The sequence below is a fragment of the Schistocerca americana genome, chromosome 7 (assembly GCF_021461395.2).
Source record: "Schistocerca americana isolate TAMUIC-IGC-003095 chromosome 7, iqSchAmer2.1, whole genome shotgun sequence".
Lineage (NCBI taxonomy): Eukaryota > Metazoa > Arthropoda > Insecta > Orthoptera > Acrididae > Schistocerca > Schistocerca americana.
Window position 1 is genome coordinate 12,214,299 of NC_060125.1, and position 22,812 is coordinate 12,237,110.

At 38.5% G+C, this 22,812-nt stretch overlaps 1 pseudogene; it reads right to left on the reverse strand.

Annotated features, from left to right (window-relative positions):
* Nucleotides 1-18,523, reverse strand: part of LOC124622220 — a 64,462-nt pseudogene extending 45,939 nt beyond the window's left edge.
* Between the last annotated feature and the right edge of the window lie 4,289 nt (nt 18,524-22,812).

A 22,812-nucleotide genomic window follows, 5' to 3' on the forward strand; every position in this document is an offset into this window, starting at 1 on the left:
CGAGCGCACATGTTTTCCCTACAGCTAGAAAAAGAAAGTGCATTCTGGAAGCTCGCCAAGTAACGTACCTTTTAGTTTGGAAGGTAGAAGACGAGGTACTGGTGGAAGTAAAGCTGTGAGGATGGGTCGTGAGTCGTGCAAGGATAGCTCAGCACTTGCCCACGAAAGGCAAAGGTCCCAAGTTTGACTCTTGGTCCGGCACACAGTTTTAATCTGCCAGGAAGTTTCATATCAGTGCACACTCCACTGCACGGTGAAAATCTCATTCTACATACCTTTTGTTCGTGTGCCTATCGATGAGACAGTGCTTCTGCCTTTTGGTGAGCCATCTCCTTTATTCCTAAATAATTCGTAATTTTCAACAGAAACTTTCTGTACCTTATTGTTGCATCCTACATTACAATATGCAATTTCCACAATATGTGGTCATCTGTGAATATAATGGGGGTAACAACTGTAGGAGACCAAAAACTGACTGCAGTAAGCAAGTTCAAGTTATTGTACGCTGCAGTAGTTACCCAGAGGTGAAGAGGGTCACAGAGGATAAGCTAGCATGGGCAACTCCATGAAACCAATCTTCAGATGGAAGATCACAACAATAAAAACATTTGATTCAGCATACAACAGGCTCCAAACAGCATACACAACCTGTATGCTCAGAAACACAGAAAATCATATTGGTTCCATCAGCAGGAAACTTCAGCCCGTAATTGTTATGGAACACTGCGGCGATTTTGTTCATTAATAAAACCCAAAACTGGGGAGTAATAAGAGAGTATTGTTGTAACTTCTTATCAACCGGGTTACCAAAATACATATTAAGAAGACTGGTAAAGTGTTATTTTGAAGGGGTCACTCCAAAGCCCCACGAAAGTATTTGAGCAATGTATAAAATTAGAGAATCAGTGCACAATATTGAAAGCCTATCTACATTATCTATATCTGCATGACTAGTCTGTAATTCACAATTAATTGCTGGCAGAGGGTTCAGAGAACCACCCTCAACCTATTTATCTACCATTCCACTCCCCTACAGCATTTGAGGAAAACCAAACACTTCAATATTTCCGTACAAGCTCTGATTTCTCTTATTTTATTACAATGATCATTTCTCCCTATGTAAGAGGGCTCTAACAAAATATTTTCACATTCGGAGGAGAAAATTGATGATTGAAATTTTAAGAACCTGCTCCAGCAAAATGCTTTTGCTTTAATGACTGCCACCCCAATTCACATGCGATATCTGTGGCATGCACTTTCCTGTTTCCCAATAATACAAAATGAGCTGCCCTTCTTTGAACTTTTAAATGATGTCCTTTGTCAGTCCTATCTGGTAAGGATCTCACACCATGCAGAATACTCCAAAAGAGGACAGACAAGTATAGTTGTAGATAGTCTCTTTAGTAATCCTAACCTTCTAAATGTTTTACTATTAAATCACAGTCTTTTGTTTGCTTTCCCACCGCGTTATCTATGTGGGCATTCCAATTTAAGTTATTTGTAAATGTAATTCCTAAGTATTCAATAGACTTCACAGCCTTTAGATCTGCGTGAATTATCATGTAACCAAAATTTAGTAGATACCTTCTACTACTCATGCGGATGACAACAATTTTTATTATTTAAGGTCAGTTACCACTTTTTGCATCATATGGATAGGTAGCCTAAATCATTTTGCAGTTCGTTTTGATCATCTGATCACTTTACAAGACAGTAAATGATATGCAAGACTGTAAATGATATCATCATCTAAGAGGACTGCTCAGATTCTCTCTTAAATTGTTAATGTAGATCGGCAACAGCAGGTGGTCTATAACACTTCCTTGAGGAATGTCAGATATCACTTTTGTTTTACTTGACGATTTTCCATCAATTACTATGAACTGTGACCTTTCTGACAGGAAACCACACATCCAGTTGCACAACTGAGACAATACACCATAGGCACACAAGATGATTAGAAAATACTTGTGAGGAACTGTTTCAAAAAGTCTTCTGGAAATCTACAAATATGGAATCAATTTGAGAGCCCCAGTCGACAGCACTTATTACTTTGTGTGACTAAAGAGCTAGCTGTGTTTTAAAAGGTCAATATTTCTGAATCTATCTTGGCTATTTATCAATGAATCATTATCTTTGAGATAATTCATAATATTCAAACACAATATATGTTCCAAAATCCTAATGCAAATCAACATTAGTGATATGAGTCTGTTATTTAGTAGATTACTCCTCTTTTCTTTCTTGAGCATTGGTGTGACCTGAGCAACTTTTCAGTCTCTAGGTATGGATCTTTATCAAATGAGTGGCTATATGTTGTTGTTGTGGTCTTCAGTCCTGAGACTGGTTTGATGCAGCTCTCCATGCTACTCTATCCAGTGCAAGCTTCTTCATGTCCCAGTACCTACTGCAACCTACATCCTTCTGAATCTGCTTAGTGTATTCATCTCTTGGTCTCCCCCTACTATTTTTACCCTCCACGCTGCCCTCCAATACTAAATTGGTGATCCCTTGATACCTCAGAACATGTCCTACCAACCGATCCCTTCTTCTGGTCAAGTTGTGCCACAAACTTCTTTTCTCCCCAATCCTATTCAATACTTCCTCATTAGTTATGTGATCTACCCATCTAATCTTTAGCATTCTTCTGTAGCACCACATTTTGAAAGCTTCTATTCTCTTCTTGTCCAAACTATTTACCATCCATGTTTCACTTCCATACATGGCTACACTCCATACAAATACTTTCAGAAATGACTTCCTGACACTTACATCTATGCTCGATGTTAACAAATTTCTCTTCTTCAGAAACGCTTTCCTTGCCATTGCCAGTCTACATTTTATATCCTCTCTACTTCGACCAACATCAGTTATTTTGCTCCCCAAATAGCAAAACTCCTTTACTACTTTAAGTGTCTCATTTCCTAACCTAATTCCCTCAGCATCACCTTACTTCATTCGACTACATTCCATTACACTCGTTTTGCTTTTGTTGATGTTCATCTTATATCCTCCCTTCAAGACACCATCCATTCCGTTCATCTGCTCTTCCAAGTCCTTTGCTGTCTCTGACAGAATTACAATGTCATCGGCGAACCTCAACATTTTTATTTCTTCTCCATGGATTTTAATACCTACTCCGAATTTTTCTTTTATTTCTTTTACTGCTTGCTCAATATACAGATTGAATATCATCGGGGAGAGGCTATAACCCTGTCTTACTCCCTTCCCAACCACTGCTTCCCTTTCATGTCCCTCGACTCTTATAACTGCCATTTGGTTTCTGTACAAATTGTAAATAGCCTTTCGCTCCCTGTATTTTACCCCTGCCACCTTTAGAATTTGAAAGAGAGTATTCCAGTCAACATTGTTAAAAGATTTCCCTAAGTCTACAAATGCTAGAAACGTAGGTTTGCCTTTCCTTAATCTTTCTTCCAAGATAAGTCGTAAGGTCAGTAATGCCTCACATGTTCCAGTATTTCTACGGAATCCAAACTGATCTTCCCTGAGGTCGGCTTCTACTAGTTTTTCCATTCGTCTGTAAAGAATTCGTGTTAGTATTTTGCAGCTGTGGCTTATTAAACTGATTGTTCGGTAATTTTCACATCTGTCAACACCTGCTTTCTTTGGGATTGGAATTATTATATTCTTCTTGAAGTCTGATGGTATTTCGCCTGTTTCATACATCTTGCTCACCAGATGGTAGAGTTTTGTCTGGACTGGCTCTCCCAAGGCCGTCAGTAGTTCCAATGGAATGTTGTCTACTCCAGGGGCCTTGTTTCGACTCAGGTCTTTCAGTGCTCTGTCAAACTCTTCACGCAGTATTGTATCTCCCATTTCATCTTCATCTACATCCTCTTCCATTTCCATAATATTGTCCTCAAGTGTATCGCCCTTGTATAGACCCTCTATATACTCCTTCCACCTTTCTGCTTTCCCTTCTTTGCTTAGAACTGGGTTTCCATCTGAGCTCTTGATGTTCATGCAAGTGGTTCTCTTATCTCCAAAGGTCTCTCTAATTTTCCTGTAGGCAGTACCTATCTTACCCCTAGTGAGATAAGCCTCTACATCCCTACATTTGTCCTCTAGCCCTCCCTGCTTAGCCATTTTGCACTTCCTGTCGATCTCATTTTTGAGACATTTGTATTCCTTTTTGCCTGCTTCATTTACTGCATTTTTATATTTTCTCCTTTCATCAATTAAATTCAATATTTCTTCTGTTACCCAAGGATTTCTACTAGCCCTCGTCTTTTTACGTACTTGATCCTCTGCTGCCTTCACTACTTCATCCATCAAAGTTACCCATTATTCTTCTACTGCATTTCTTTCCCCCATTCCTGTCAATTGTTCCCTTATGCTCTCCCTGAAACTCTGTACAACCTATGATTCTTTCAGTTTATCCAGGTCCCATCTCCTTAAATTCCCACCTTTTTGCAGTTTCTTCAGTTTTAATCTACAGGTCATAACCAATAGATTGTGGTCAGAGTCCACATCTGCCCCTGGAAATGTCTTACAATTTAAAACCTGGTTCCTAAATCTCTGTCTTACCATTATATAATCTATCTGATACCTTTTAGAATCTCCAGGGCTATATATGATTTCTAATGGAGCTATTGTATCAGCATTCTCTGAAAGAAACATAACTGCTTTATGACACTGAGGAGAGCTACTACTAAGTTACTCACAGTTGCAGTTGTTCTTGATTTGAATACTGCAATAATAACTTTGTTGTCTTTGGTGAAGAAATTTCAGAAATCCGTGTTTAGTAACCCTGCTTTAGTAGCACTGTCATCAGTAATATTACCACAGCTATTGCGCAGTGAAGGTATTGGTTGTGTCTTGCCATTGGTGTACTACACATGCAACCAGAACCTCTTTGGATTTTCTTCCAGATTTCAAAACGAAGTTTCACTATGGGAACTATTAAACACATCTTGCACTGAAACCCACCCTAAGTTTCGAGCTTCAGTAAAACATCGCTAATCTTGGAGATTTTGCATTCTTTTAAATTTTGACATGCTTTTTTTCATTGCTTCTGCAGCTGAGTTTTGACATATTTTGTGCACCACCCTTTTAATTTATTTGGTATCCTTTCAATTTATTTGGTATATATCTCTTAATTGATGTCGATACTATTTCTCTGAATTTAAGCCATGTCTGGTCTACACTTACAAAGTCAGGCTTGAAGGAGTAGAGACTAAGTAGAGACCATCTCCTTGGAAGGCATCAAGTTAATTTTTATATGCTTTCTCATTAAATGCCCTATTGTGTAGGGCTGAAAATTAATAGGGATAAGGTAAACAGAATGTGCAAAGTAAGTGGAAATTACTCGTCTCTTCCCCGATTACAGTGCAATAGAAGATAATACAAGATGTTGACAGATTGCCATATCTCGGTAGCTTTGTATGTAATAATGAGGTCACAGATGCAGAAATCACCAGCAGAACTGGAAAATCAGTCCATATGGCAATTAGGTCTGTAATATGCCAACAAAGCTTTGACTGCACTCCTTTATCGTTTATATGTGTGAGACTTGGAAAATGTCAGTAAAATCAGCACACAGTCTCCATGTTTTTCACCAACAATGCTAGAGATGAATTCTGAAGATGTTAACCCAACCAAGTTACAAACGATGAAGTGCTGAGAATAAGAGGTCTACACAGCCTGCACAAAATTATTGTTGAAAGAAGACTGAGGATTGCAGGTTATGTTCTACGCATGTAAGGTGGAAGAATCCCAAAATCAACACTGTTGTTGAAATCAATGGACAGATACAGATGTACAGGAAGACCTTTTAACACCTGGAACTTTTGCAATGAATCTTCAATCCATGGACACAAACTTGGAGGAAGGTGAGAACTTGGCAGCTGATCAAGTGAACTAGTGGAAACCAGTTCCTTGTATGGTACACAGCAAATCTGAGTAAGTTAGTAAGTAAGTAAGTAAGTAAAGTACAACTGGGGATTTTGCAAAACTGTTGGATGATTGATATTATTGTCTAGATTTGACACTCTTGGACTTCTACCTTTTCCTTGATGTGTATTCTTCAAATCGTGAGTTTTACGAGAAAGCTGATAGATACTTACCAATCAACCTTCCCTGACACGAACTGACATTGTCTCTTTATAAATTCTACTGTGCTAACAATTATCTACTGAGAATCCTCGACTAGGTCTCCGCAGCTCAAATGAGCCAGTTTCTTTTAAATTTCTGTCTTTGGCTATAATTGTCTTCCAAGTATGGTGACACAACATCCTGTCATGAAACTTTTGCCTTTACACTTGTTTACTTTTCTGGACACTGCCTTTTTCTGCACTGTGCACTAAATACACTATGTGAGTAATGTCCAATCTCCAACAACCAATCGTGAACTGTAAACAGCTGTAAACTCTACCAGGGCACATAACAAACAATTAACATTTGTGTTTTAGTGTTCTAAGCTGTGAGGTCATCAGCGGACAAATAATTTAGTACCTATTCCTGGACAGCCAGAGTGGCCGTGTGGTTCTAGGCGCTACAGTCTGGAACCGAATGACCGCTACATTCGCAGGTTCGAATCCTGCCTCGGGCATGGATGTGTGTGATGTCCTTAGGTTAGTTAGGTTTAATTAGTTCTAAGTTCTAGGCGACTGATGACCTCAGAAGTTAAGTCGCATAGTGCTCAGAGCCATTTGAACCTATTCCTGACGTGCTGTTGTTTGGAACAACAACTGACATGATCCAAAATATTACTTTCTTTTATTATAGCTTCACTTTTATTTTGTCTAATGATTACTAATTTCAGTATCAAATTCCATCATAAAGCCACTATATGATCAGAAAGCATAGTGTATCGTTAAAATATTGTTTAATAAACAGATTACCATTATATCATCATTCCTTAAAGTAATGTCCAAAGTGGAAGGACAGATGATTAATTTTGAGTATATACTAAAGTCAGAGTACTGAACCGGATATGAAAGAAGGAAAACCAGAAGGGCAGTGAGATACGGGTGCCTTCTATCACCTTACTTCCTTAATATGTTCATCTAGGAAGTAATAACAACAACAAAGAAAAGATGACCAGAATCAAAAGGTAATTTCTGGAATACGCCATGGAAATGTGATAGGACCATTACATTTACAATGTATATAAATGATCCAGTAGAAAGTGTCAGAGGCTCCTTAATATTGTTCACAGGTACTACACTTGTCCATCAGAAAGTAGCAATAACAGAAGACAGTATCAATTTGCACAATGACCTGCAGAGGATTGGTGAATGATGTAGGCTCTGGCAGTTGACCCTGCACATAAATAAATGTAACATATCACACACACACACACACACACACACACACACACACACACACACAGGAAAAGAAATCCAATACTGTACAACTACACTATTAATGACAAATTGCTGGAAACAGAATCTACCATAAAATATCTAGAAGTAACTATCCAGAGCAACCTTAAAGTGGAATGACCACATAAAACAGCAATAGAAAAGCAGATGCCAGACTAAGATTCACAGGAAGAATCTTAAGTGAATGTAAATTACCCCTGTGTCCTTACCCAGTAAGACTGACAGAAGAGAGAAAGAAGATCCAATGAAATGCGGAGTGTTTTGTCACAGGATCATTTAGTCGCTGTGAGATCATTACAGAGATGCTCAGCAACTCCAGTGGTAGATGCCATAAGAGAGCAGTTGTGCATCACGGAAAGATTTACTACCCAAATTTCGAGAGAGTAGTTTCCGAGAAGAGTCTGACAACATAATAGTTTCTCTCATATACAATTCACGAAATGATCACGAGAAGAAAATTTGAGAAGTTAGAGATAATACAGAAGTGTACTGACAGTCATTCTTCCCAAGCACTGTTCACAAGTGGAACAAGGCAGAGGGGATCAGTTGGTGGCATGAGACGTACCCCCTGCCACACACAGTTAGGTGGTTTTTGGAGCATGATGTCGATATGGAAACTTAATTGCATGCATATACACTGCAGATTGATGACATCACAATAGTAAATCAGAGTAGGAACTAAATAAAATGTTTCAGGCCTTAAATCAAGAAGTGGTAAAACTAAAGCTAAAAATGAATACAAAGAAGACAAAAGTTATGGCTACAGACAAGAAAGGAGGAGGAGGTAGGACTGACACAAGAACAGGCAATGAGCAACTCAAGAAAGGAACTGAAATTCAATATCTCAGTAGCATTTTGCAAGAAAACAATCAATATTTCAAGGCATTCAAGAAAAGAATAGCACAGGTGAAGAGTTCCTTCCAAAATAAGAAGAAGCTGCAACTGAATAAACATATCAGCTTCCACATTAAGAAAATATTTGTAAAGACCTTTGTGTGGAGTGTTCTGACACACAGATGCAAAATCTGTACATTAGAAAAGCCAAAGGAAGCTCGCCTCAGACCTGCTGAAATGTGGTTCTGGAGGAGAAGTACAAGAACTATCTGCATTGACAGAAAAATTAAAGGAAATAGGAGAGAAGAAAGAACCACTGAAAGTTATAGGCCAGGGCAAAGCAAAATACACTGGACACTTAACTGGAGACGATAATCTTTTAAAAAACATTTCTGAAGGCAAGATCGTAGGTAAGAAAACAAGGGGATGACTGAGAACATCCTACTTAAACAATATGATCAATGAATGGGATTTTCTTCACACGTGGAGATGAAGACAACTGCTGAAGAGAGGAAGCTGCGGCTGCAGAGACAAGGTTTAACCTTTTGGAAGAGTAAGGACAAACTAATACAAAATATGAGTCTGCATGGTAGCTACATATGGAATAAATGACAACTTCTTGTGTGCAGTCATCAAGTCACTTACCTCAGTAGGTGTCTTATCTACTAAAAGTAAAGGTCACTGTTGTGCTTTCAATAGATGTGAACTGCACCCTGAAAATGGTATGTCTAGTTTGCAGTTGTACAGAAGCTTTTTATTTTGCAAAATGGTTCAAATGGCTCTAAGCACTATGGGACTTAACATCTGAGGTCATCAGTCCCCCAGACTTAGAACTACTTAAACCTAACTAACCTAAGGACATCCCTGCCTGAGGCAGGATTCGAACCCGCGACCATAGCAGCAGCACGGTTCTGGACTGAAGTGCCTAGAACCGCTCGGCCACAGTGGTCAGCTTTTATTTTGCACAGAAATGTTAGATAATAAGATGAACTGATGCTGGCACTTGCTACTGAAACCAGTAGTACTTAGACACAACAAAAATGTGACTACAGAATTAAGAATAATTTTTCCAAACAATCGAGTATTTTTACCAAAACAACACCACAATAGTGGAAACTTATTTTAAACTAAAGACACAAAAGAAAAAAAGAGAAACTGTAAAGATCTTGAGTCTCATAAGACTCTCTTGGGAGGAAAATATAAGATTTTTAATTGGTAAACTTGCAAGGCATCCTTTTTATGTTGTATAAACTACGAAACTGTTAGCATCGTCAGCTAAAATTTACTTCTTCTGTCTTAATATACCTTCCTTCACTTACAGCTGCAGTGTGGAGACAGCGGTGAGGGTGGGAGCGGGGATGGGGGCGAGGGTGTGGGCATACTGCTTTAAAATGGTGATTCTTGTATTGATATTCTTAACAACAGATTTATATATTTTGTTTATGAAAGTCTGCATGCGATGACAGCTGCACTAGTAATACCTTCACAGGGTCGTATTCAAGTTGCAAGGCTAGATTTATGCCAACCATGACACGCTCCCAGCCTTTCCTCCTCGTGATCTGGTTGTAGCGTTGGGACTGCAGGGTGTCTAAGCTGATGTTCAGACCGTCAAGCCCTGCCCTCTGCAAGGCAACCAGCTGTCTTGTCAACATGAGGCCATCGGTTGTCATTAAGACACTTTCGAGATCTTTTATTTCCTTCAAGGCACCCATGAAACAGCAAATTATTGTAAAGAAACTGAAACAAATAATTTGTAACATTGCTGCTGCATATGAAACAAAACTCCAGTTGATAAATTGAAAATACAAATTCCTCAAAAGTTAACTGTACATTTGCCCTAATACAAAGAGATAAGAAGGGTTAATAAACTGAATTGAAGAATGCAAGTTAAGATGGCAATGAAAAAATAATTAAAGGCATAAGATCACCTACTGCAACAGGGAAATGGGAATCAATATGAACCATTACCCAGCTACTGTCAACTGATTCCATGTCTCCATGCACACTGTATAAACCACTGTGGGTTTGTCCGACAAAGTACATTGTTGTACCACACATTATGGTTTTTCCCCATTCAATGCTCATGTGGAGTGTGGGAAGAATGATTCTTTAAATGGTTCTGTGCATGCTGTAATTAATCTTGCCTTCATGGTCCCTATAGGAGTGATACATATGCGGTTATTGTATAATCCCTAAATACCTCACTTAATACAGGTTCCTGAAATTTCATAAATTAGGTTTTGTCATATATTTGGCGTCTATCTTCACTTGTCTGGCATTTCCAATTTTTAGTAGCTTCTTGATGCTCTCCCATGCATCAAATAAATCTATGATCAATCATGCTACACTATTTTGTATACATTCAATGTCTGCCATTAGCCTTATTTGTTATGGGTCATACTTAAGCAATATTCTAGAATGGGCCACACAAGTATTTTGTAAGCAATGTCCTCTATAGACTGATTGCATTTTCCAGTATCTTACCAATGAATTGAAGTCTGCATTCTGCTTTGCCTACAAGTGAGTCTATGTCACCATTTCATTTCATCCAGATATTTGTATGAGTTGACCAATTAAAACTGTGATTATTTGATAATGTAGTCATACAATACTGTCTTTTTTTTGTTTTGTGATGTGCTCCAATTTACATTTCTGAAAACTTAAACTCAGTTGCCTATCTTTGGACCAAATTGAAATGTTATGATCTGACTCAAATTTGTGCAGATTTTTTTCAGGCAATAATTCATTATAGACAACTCTATCATCCAGGAAAAGTATGAGGTTCCTTATAATATCGTCTTCCAGAACATTAAGGTACAACATAAATGCAATGGTATAAATTACTATAACTGTATAAATAAGTTTATAAGTGTGTAAAATACATTGAACTATTTGTTACAACAAAATATTGTACCGGTATACTCAGCAAGATGTTAAATCAGCAGATAGCTACATTTTATGTTCAACATTTTGTGTACAGCATATATGCTGGAAAGGATTTATACCCAAATTAAATAAATCTGAAGAAATGGTAGTGTGTGTCTGGAAAAAAAATCCGTAAAAACTTATACAGTCCAATTTGCTATTATGTCACTGTTACTGAAATATAATACAAAGTAACTGAATTCGATGAACATTCTCAGAGTGCAATATGCCTCAGAGAGAAATGCACAGTAATGTCAACATTATTTTTTAGGCTATGTTTGTGAAAATGGATGAAAGCAAACCACACATTTTGTTCTCAATCTGCGGAAGCATTATGCACTGTGAAACACTGTACTGCTGTTATACATAAAAGCTGTCTCATTGCCAACATCTTTCCCCTGCTGGCTGTTCTACACTTCTCATAACTAATTCAACACGTTGTAAGATATTTTATGCTGTATGACACCACAGTCCAATCTGGTTAGGATAGCATAAAAATAATATATGAATTTCAGTATTGAAACTGGAAAAGCAGAACAGCTCTCATCACACTGGATATCAAATCGAGGTTGGATTACAGCCATGGGTACATCATTTCATGCTACTCAACTGAATGTCATATGTCAGAGTTCTTCAACTGTAGTGGCTGGCGACTGGTGGCTGGCGGCTGGTGGCATACCCATCTCTTGGCATCCTGTGAACAGATGTTCTCCACAGGTGACAGATTTGAAGAAAATGCTGGATACGGCAACAGTGGAACACTCTCTGTATCGAGGTAGCTCAGTACAGCTCAGGTGATGTGTAGTCTTGCATTATCTTGTTAAAAGATAACATCAAAGAAAGACTTGTAAGGGATAGAACAATTTATCAGCTTCCTGAACATCCTTCCAACAGCGAGGAAAACAAAATAAACAAGAAAGAAGAACAAAAATACAACGCTGCTGACATTCCTAATTTAAACTAGAGGTATGTGATGCTGTAAATATGATTCCCAATTACCAAATTGTGAATACGCCCGATTTAAAAATTTATCACCATAATGTGCAATCCCTGCGTAATAAGATCGATGAAATTAACGTTCTATTAACACATGAACTTAATGATATCTCAGTGTTATGCATTTCTGAGCACTGGCTTAACCCAGAATTAATCCAGAATACTAAAATAAACAAATTTGTCTTGGGTGCTTACTACTGCAGGAAAAACAGCAAACAGTGTGGGGTAGCAATTTACACAAAGGATAATGTAGATTTTATTACACTACCTGACTTAACTAGGGCAAATGTCGAAAAGGATTATGAAATTGCAGCTATAAAAATTACTCAGTTCAACCTGGTTATTGCTACAGTTTACTGATCACCGTCTGGGAATTTTGAACTTTTCTTAAACAAAATGGAGTCATTGCTAAATAAAGTAAATAAAATGGATTGTGAATTTATAATCTGTGGTGACTTCAATATTGACTTCCTCACGAATAGTGGAAATAGGGAGACCATTTTGAACCTTGCAACGTCCTTCAATTTAAAGGCTGAAGTAAAAGCAGCTACCCGAGTATCAGAAACTTGTCAAACAGCTCTTGATCAGTTTCTAGTAAATAAGAGTTTACACAACACCTCACTAAAAATTTTCAATGCAGGTTTTAGTGATCATCTTGCTCAAATATTAAGCATAAAAGTACAAGGCAGTATTATTAACAACATGTCTTTTAGAACAGCATATCGAAGCTATAATCAGCATAATGTGAACTACTTCAACAACTTATTACACAAAGAAAAATGGCTAGGAGTGTACAAAATGAATGATATAAATGAAAAATTCGACACTTTCATTGATACATTAACCCATTTCTTTGAACTTGCATTCCCACTGAAAACATTAACCATACGGGGAAACTCTAGAACAAACAGCTGGATCACAAAGGGAATAAGGGTTTCATGCCAGAAGAGAAGACTACTTCATGAAATATGTAACTCGAAAAATTCCTCACCTGTAGTACGCGCATACTATAAAAAATACTCCAAAATATTAAGAAAAGTAATAAAAGCAGCAAAAATAATGCATAATGATGAAATCATTTATAATTCAGCTAATAAATCAAAGGCTATGTGGAGTGTTATAAAAAAAGAATGTGGAGAATACAGACAACCTTGGAAAAATATAACACTATCACATAAAAATAAAAAAGTAACAAACCCCTTAGAAGTAGCTAACACATTTAACAACTTTTTCACAGGTGTTGCTGAAAATATGTTACAATCAAACTTTAAGAGCATCCAGGCAAATGAATATAAAATAAGTACATGTAGAGGATCAATGTACATCGGTTCTGTTTCACAAGATGAAGTAGCTAAAGCAATAAAAGGAATAAAAAATTCCAAATCGGCAGGTATTGATGGTATACCTGCAACAGTGTTAAAGGAGAGCGCATCAAACCTAACTGAAGTACTCACACATTTATGCGACTGCTCACTTCAGGCAGGCACTTTCCCTGATGTGTTAAAAACATCAAAAGTTATTCCTGTATATAAAAAAGGGGATAAAGACAATGTAAATAACTACAGACCCATCACAATTTCCTCCTGCATCTCTAAAGTACTGGAAAAAGTTATGTATGAGAAACTTATGAAATTTATAAATAAAAACAGCATCCTATGTAATGAACAACATGGATTCAGAAATAAGAGGTCAACGACAACTGCTGTCTATGAGTGCATCAATTTCATCCTAAAACTGATGGACAAAAAACAGGAAACAATAGGAGTCTTTATTGACTTGTCAAAAGCTTTTGACATGGTGGACCATAAAATTCCGCTATCAAAGCTAGAAAGATATGGTATTCGAGGTCTGTCCAACAAGTGGATCAGTTCCTGCCTGACAAATCGTATGCAGGCAGTGTGCGTCAAGCACACAAATATTGAACTAAAAACTGTATCTAATCACTTATCTGACTATAAACAAATAAAATGTGGTGTACCCCAAGGATCTGTATTGGGACCCCTTCTGTTTCTTCTGTACATAAATGATCTAAGCTTAAATATTGATGCACACAAATGAATCATATTTGCAGATGACACCACGATTCTACTAAAAGGAGACGACGATGAACAGTTACAGCAGACAGTAAACACAGTCACAAAACAACTTAGCAGCTGGGCACAGAGTAATCGGCTTGTAATAAACAGTAAGAAAACTGTTGCTCTAAAATTCCACAATGTTCCTAACAAGGACATGTTTATCCCATCAGTCTCTATCAATGACGAACCAGTTGGTAACAGTACTGAAACCAAATTCTTAGGACTTTGGCTGCAGAGTAACATCAGATGGAACAAGCATATTGAATGTCTCAATGCAGAACTGACCAAAACACGTTATCTTCTTTGTTCATTAAAATCATGCTGTAGTGAGAAAACAGTATTGAATGCATATCATGCGTACTTTCATTCTCGTCTTAGATATGGGGTCACCTTCTGGGGAAACTCTAAAATAGCTAATAGCACTTTTAAACTACAAAAAAAGGGCCATTAGAATCTTGTTTGGGTGCAAGCCTAGAGACTCTTGTAAACCCCTGTTTAAGAAATCTGGTATTCTCCCATTACCGTGTGTATACATTATGGAAACCCTTTTGTTCTTTAAATTAAATGTAATAGGCAAGGACCAGAGGCTAAAAAAAACTGTGATATACATGAGCACTTTACCAGACAAAACAGGAACTTACATATGACTCAAATCAGCATAGCACTGTGCCAAAAAGGTACTTTTCACATGGGAGTTAAGCTTTATAACAAACTTCCTGAAAACATAAAAGCTATCACTGAGGTCAATACATTTGGAAAATCTCTAAAGTCATATTTACAGCATCACTGCTTTTATTCCATTGAAGAATATTTAAATTTATGAAATGTGTTATATAAATACTTGTGTGTAAAGTGTATTATTGTAAGCTTAAATATGTATGCTTTGAAATTACTTTCAGCCTGTATATTTATAACTTGACTTGTCCAATGTCTTATGCATAAGCTGCTATGTAGACAACAGGACCAATAAAATACAATCTACAATCACGGAGCCCTTGAAAATAGGGCACAGCGATAGGCCTTAACAAAACACAAATGCAATGACTGCTGTCCAAATTACTGGATATGTGAACCAGAAGTTGTGACATGTATCCAGTTGCACCCCATACCATCACATCACATGCTGGACCCGCATGAGAATGACAGGTACAATCTGGCCAGGTCTGTTGGCATCAGAGCCTCCAAACACAAGTACATCAATTGTGACGATGTTGCAGAACCGAGACTCGTCTGACACGATGACACAGTGCCATTCCTGTGTCTGGCATTGTTGTCAGTTGCACCGCTGTCAGTTCACCTCTCTCTAGAGCTGCATTAAGGGCTTGACAGTCTGTGCTGCTCCAGATGCCATCACATTGTCTGTGTGGATATCTGTCTCACTGTATACAAGCCCACTTCCTGACTAAATGTACACAACTTCACTGCAGGATCACGTACGCATGAGCGAACACTTGTCTGCCCTCTCAGGTGCTAGTTGGGTGGCACTACTGAGGCCCTGCAAGGCATTTAGCATGGCCCTCCTGAACCTACCAATTCTATGTTGGCACAAAATGAGATTCTGAGCAATGCAAGCAGCAATATAGTGAAACAATAAACCAGAGTCTCAGCAGACCATGAGCCTGCCACTGCCAAATCTGGAATGCTGATAAACATTTCTCCTTCTTCCATTATGCTTAACACGGTCATCGTGTAAACAACCAACACTGAAATAGAATTTCTGAATGAGAAACCTGCTCTATAAGCTTTTCTTGCATACAGAATATGCATGGGAGTGCTGAAAAGTAATGCCTCTGAATTTTTTATTCTGTTCTCAATATCGGTCGAGGTATGACACATCACGCATATTACTTGGTCAACTTTCCCACTTCACTGACTTGTGGCACACCTCCCTTCCGCAAACAGATGGTGTCGCAATAGGCAGCCCACTCTGACCAGAGATTGTGAATATGTTTATGGTGCGCTTCGAAGAAGAGGCCCTGATGTCATCCAAATGGAAATCCATCTTCTTCTTCTTCTTCTGTTATGTGGATAACACACTTGTCATCTGGCCTCATGGAAGAGACAAACTTCTTGACTTCTTTGTACATCTGAACTCCACACGCCACAAAATCAAATTCACTATGGAGACCAAAGAAGAGGGAAGACTACCATAGCTGGACATCATAGTCAGGAGAATAATGGACAGCACCCTGTGCCACAGCGTGTATCTGACTCTATAAAACACATAAACTCAGTTCTCCCTATGGCACTGTGAATAATTTCAATAACAAAAAGTGAGATGAATGTTGCAGCTTACAATTAATTTCCACTTTGGCTTTGTATTCAAGATCAGTCTTACCTGAGAGTGCAACATTACATCTTTAGTTAATTTAATTATATGTTCATTAGATTTTGGTTATAAGGCACGTTTTGCTGCCTAATGTTTCATCTCCAAATACTGGAAACAATCCATGGAGGAGAAGGTATTGACGCAGTGCTTAAACCAAACAGAAGACCACAACTGCAGCCATACTCAAGCAAATTGCTATGCAGTAGTTTCAGTGAATTTGATAATGATGTGGCTGCTTTCATAGTGGCCCAGTCATATTGTGGGGTACGGAATGCCAGTGACAGGGCTGGAATTGTAGGTGACAGATGGGTTTTTGGCAAAGCCTTGTATCAATACCTACTTAATTATTGAGCTGAAAAACTGTAAAAAACATTCATGCAGTAAAATCACACAAAAAAATTTCCTATTTCTGCAGGTATTGTGCCTTCTGTTACTTTTTCATTACAAAAACATATTGATTCAAGTTTATAAAGTCACAACTATGTCACTGTGATTTGTGTAACACACATTCTGGAGCATGTTCCAGGAATGTCATGAAACAGACAGCTTAAAATAATTACTCTAGCTCATCTTTCAAGACTTGCATGCCAACAACAACACCATCTATCCAATCTCTTTTTATTTCACTTTCATGAAAAGATTTCTCCACAAAGGATATCATCTGCCATGTAGGTAGTGCAAGAGGAAATTCCACACTAACATTTGGGTAATCAAGTGGATTCTGTGTCTTGTCAGAACCAAGTACAATCAACCCAATTTCATCTTTACCACTGGTAAATATCTGGAAACATATTAAATGGTAAAAATAAGTTTTGTTTATAACAAGTTGTATACCAATAAAACATCACACACAGATAATCTTTATAAAATTATTTAATTGGATAGATAAAAAATCTACTCACCAAGCAGTGGCAGAACACACACATAAAAGACTGTTGTGATAGGCAAGCGTTTGGAGCCAGTGACTCCTTCTTCAGGCTGAAGGGTTGCAGGGGAAGCAAGAAGGATGAAGGAAAAGGACTGAAGAGGTCTAAGAAAAGGGGTAGATTTTGGGAAAGTCACCCAGAACCATGGGTCATGGGTGACTTACCGTACAGGATGAGAAGGAAAGACTAATTGTTGGGGACTACATCGGGCAAGATTCGGAAACCTGAGAGCTTAAAGGTGGAAGACAGGGTAATATGCAAGACAGAGATTACTACTAAAACTGTATATGGTTAATAAGAGTGAGAAGGTAAGTGTATTGTATGCAACAGTTGTGGGAGGGGGCAGTGAAAATAGACGGGAAAGACAATGAAAGATGTAGAAAGCTAAAACGGAGTGAAGCAAAGAGTAATTACAGTGAAGAAAAGCTGAGACAGGAGAAATTAACGTAAATTAAGGCGAGGTGGGTGGTGAGAACCAAGGACACGTTGTAGTGCTAGTTCCCACCTGCGGAGTTCTGAGAAACTGGTGTCTGGTGGAAGAATCCAGGTGGCATGTGTGGTGAAACAAGTGCCGAGGTCACGTATGCCATGTTGTAGAGCATGCTCTGCAACAGGATATTGTGAGTTTCCAGTATATACACTATGCCTATGCCCACTTATCCTAACTGATAATTTGGTGGTAGTCATGCAGATGTAGAAAGCTGAACAGTTTTTACATAATAGCTGGTATATGACATGTGTCGTTTCTATTTTTCGCCTAATCCGAAGTTCTGGGTGACTTTTCCAAAATCTACACCTTTTCCTGGAACTCTCCAGGCCTTTTCCTTTACCCTTCTTCCTTCCCCTTCAACGCTTCTGTCTGGAGGAGCCACTGGCTCCGAAAGCTTGCCAATCACAAATAATTTATTGTTTTTGTTGTTATAGTTACTCTTTATAACCTACTTAAAATACATCACGTACCCTCCTCTCCACAATTCTTCGAACACATAGTTTTGCCTTTTGCAAAAAATCACTGCGTTTCTGTATAACATACTTGGAGTCAAAGTGTCCAACATCTATTACAATTATAAACAGAAGAAAGAAAGTCATTGTATTTATTGGCAGTATTATGCAATCAAATATTTTGAAAGAGTTCCAGTGGTATAAATTTACAAAATCTTACAAATAAATATATACGTTTATTCTTTAAATCAATTCTTAGCAATAACATAATAGTATAAATTGCAGAATCAATATAGCCAATTTTAATGTAATGACTGCAATACAAATACAATATAACAGCGATAAGTTATAACAAATGAGAGAGAGAGAGAGAGAGAGAGAGAGAGAGAGAGAGAGAGAGAGAGAGAGAAAGAGAGGCATTTAGACAATGTTTCATTACAGTGTGAAACTTATTAGAATTAAAATGAAGCCATAGTGAATTATTACATTCCAAAACTAGTAATTATTGTGTTCTTTCACCCCAAAATAATACATTCATTAGGCAATGTATACTTTTAATTTCAGAAATTTTTACAGCTCTGAACTTCACTGCTTCGATGAATTTATTACATGTGTCAATGAATGAGGGTTGATAACACTGATTTAGTCATTCAATTGTTCGTCATGTGATATTCGCAATGTTCTTAATAACTTCTTATGTAAAGTTCTATCATCAAAAAGATAATCTACGTAAGTTTTAAAAGTCGCGAATCTTTAAACAACAACTTGAAAATGGGTATATCAGTATTTTGTATACATTCTAGCATTGCTAGATTTACTTTCAAATTTTAAAGTATATGAGTAGATTGAGCGACTTTCCATCCAGAAAATTTGCTGTTGGCAAGACCACACTACAAAGAAAAATGGTCTTTCCGGAGTCAAATGCTAAAAAATTCATAAATACCAGCATTATAAGTGATACAAACAGGTATTAAGCACCGGGCATAAATATCATTCTGCTTGACGAGAAAAAAAGTAGGTAGATGAAAGAGTAAATTGGGTGCAAGGATTGAACATAAACTAACCCAAATTGCACAAAAAAAAAAACATGAGGGTCACTGCTCAAGAATTGAGAACTGCCCCCCCCCCCCCCCTTTCTTTTACAGGCTTGTTTCACATTTCAGATGAGACCATGTCCCCCATATGTGAAGAAAATAGCCAATATGTAAAGAGAATTACAGATAAAGAGTTTTCTAGAATGAGATTTTCACTCTGCAGCATAGTGTGCACTGATATGAAACTTCCTGGCAGATTAAAACTGTGTGCTTGACCAAGACTCAAACTTGGTGATCGTAGCCCCAGACCTGTGTTGCCGTTTTGGGAGGTAGATCTCATATCTGGAAAGAGGAGATGACAGTTAGGGTACTATGGGTGAGCAGCTGCCATCAATTTTTGATGGTGCAGAACCCAAAATAGTGGAACTGCTCCCTAGTCCAAAGGCACCTGTTACCAGTCTTACCCCACAATAGTGTATCGAATCCAGACGTAATGTCGAAGCTGATAAAAAGTCATATGAGAGATTCCTGTAATCTAGGTGTGACTGCACCAATGCTGCATACAGCCATATCAAAGTAGAGTGGACCACACCGCTGAGGCATAGAAGAGCATTCAGGTGCGACCTACATGTCTGCTTTAGTTGGCAAAGACGGGGAAGCCATGTCAACTAGGCATCAAAGACCAGTCCTAAAAAACACAATGACAGAAATGCATAACGTAGGTAATGGCAGCCAAAAAATGGATGCTATGAGTCAAAGCCCAGGATTGTGCTTGGTGTATTGCTCCCTGCATTCTGCCTCCAGCAATAGCCGTCGCGGACGAACAAAAATGATGGGGACAAAATATGTCATGCAGCTGCCGCCAGATCATTGATAGCCACAACAAGGAGAGTGACACTCAAAACAGAACCTTGTGCAAGCCCCTTCTCCTGCAGGGGGGGGATGCTACAGGAGGCACCAACCTGTACCCAAAAAGTGTGACATGGAAGAAAGTTCTGGATAAAAATCAGGAGTGGGCCATGGAGGCCCCACTCCTTTAAGGTGGCAAGGACGTTATGGCACCATGTGGTATCATAAGATATACACGCAGATCAATGAAAACTGCAACAAGGAACTGATGCTGAGCAAAAGCTGTTCAGATAGCACACTTCAAGTGGATTAAATTATCTTCAGTAGAGCGCCCTTGGCGAAAAGCACCCTGGATCGAAGCCAAAAGATCCGGGGATTCAAGGACACAATACAGCCTTCAACTAACCATATGTTCAAGTAACTTGCAGGACACTGAGTAAACAATCTGGACGACAGCTGTCCGTTTGAAGAGGCAATTTATGTGATTTCAAAATTGGAATAACGGCATTTTCTCGCTACTGGGAAGAGAATTCTGCATTGCCCCAGGGATGGTTAAAGAAAGGCCAGGTACACTGACGGAAAAATTTGCAACACCAAAAAATAATTAATGTAGAGTAATGAAATACCAGGAATATATTTGTTGAGGCAACGTATGTAAAGTGATTAACGTTGCAGGATCAATGGGAGTGTGAGACAAGCCACTGCAAATGTAAATGCAAATGCTGGTACGCTATTGTACACGTGTCATGTGTCAGTTTGTGGGATGGAGTTCCATGCCTGTTGCACTTGGTTGGCCAATATAAGGACAGTTAATGATGTTTGTGGATGGGTTGAAGCTGTCATCAGATGATGTCCAATACGTGCTCGATGGGAGGTAGAGCTGGTTATCGAGCAAGCCAAGGCAATATGTTGACACACTATAGCATGTTGGCTTACAACAGCAGTATGTGAGCAAGTGTTATCCTGTAGGAAAACACCTCCTGGAATGCTGTTTGTGAATGGCAGCACAACAGGTCAAATAACCAGACGGACATACAAACTTCCAGTCAGCGTTCGTGGGATTCATACAGACAGTTTTGTCAGTGGAAAAGCGAAAGCCATTGTTGATGCTCCACGAGTAAAGACAATCAAGACATTGCTGAAGATGCCACTAAGTGAGACAGGTTCATAGAGAATTGCAATAGAAGGCAAAATCGTCAAAAAAAAAGAGAGCCGGAGATGCCCAGTGGGAGACAGGCCATTATAGGGTTTATGGTGATAGCAAAGAGAATGACACTCAGAATGGAACCCTGAGACACACCATTTTCCTGGATAAAGGTGTCCGACAAGGCAGACCCTTCATGCACCTCGAAAACTCGGTCTTTTAAAAATGTCTGAAGGAAACAGGGTAGGTGGCCACGGAAGCCCCACATGTGAAGAGTATGGACGTTACTAGCTCTCTAGCAGGTGTCATAGGCCTTCTCCAAATCGAAAAACACAGCGACAATCTGGGATTTCTGCAGAAAACCATTCATGACATGGGTGGGCAAAATAATGAGATGGTCCACTGCAGAATGCCGTGTTGAAAGCCACACTGTGCATTCATAAAAAGTTGTGAGACTCGAGCCACCATATCATCCGGGCATGAATCATATGTCCCATCACCTTGAGAACACACTGGTAAGAGAGATGGAGTGGTAGCTAGAAGGAAGAGTGTGTGTGTGTGTGTGTGTGTGTGTGTGTCAGAAAGAGAGAGAGAGAGAGAGAGAGCTAATTTCGGCAAGAGCTAGATTTCCATCAATAAACTGAGTTGAAGCTGCTGTTGTGGTCTTCATCCAACTACTGCTTTGGTGCAACTCACCAGCCTATTCCTGCCTTTGTAAGCCTCTTCATCTCTGCATAGTATTTCAACCTAAATCCACTTAGAATGGTGAACCACCATTCAGAGAATAACTTTTTAACAACACAGTTTGACTTCTGTAAAGGCTTCTATACTGAGAATCCAACATAATATCTCACAAATTCAATTCCAGTAGAATTAAATAGTGGAAATTATCCCCTCTGTCATCTTGCCAAAGCCTTTGACTGTTTAGATTAAAAAATTCTGTGAGGGGGAGCAAAAAAAGTATGGCATTAAAAGTCTTCCCCTTGCATGGATTGAGTTGTACTTTAACTACAGAAAATGGAAGGTCACATTAACAAATGATAAGACAGGAATAAGATTAAACTCAAAAAGGGAGAACATAAAATATGGTGTGGCACACAGTGTTTGCTGCCAAGTCCACAAAAATGATTTACTTGGGGCACTGGAGGGCTTTGGAAAAACTCTAATGTTTTGCAGTGTCACAAACTTATTGATACAAGATCTAAACTCATCCATACCAGAAACATCCAGGAGAATAACAGAACAGGCTTGTACTGATCAACAGATACCAGCTTAATGCCTAAAAACTTGTATTGTGCAGTTCTAAAGAAATAAAAGCAACTTACAGATACGAATATCAAAAGTAGGGATAAATGGGCAATTAGGCTATCGTGTTCTAAGTTCCTGGGAATGCAGATACCAATCACGTG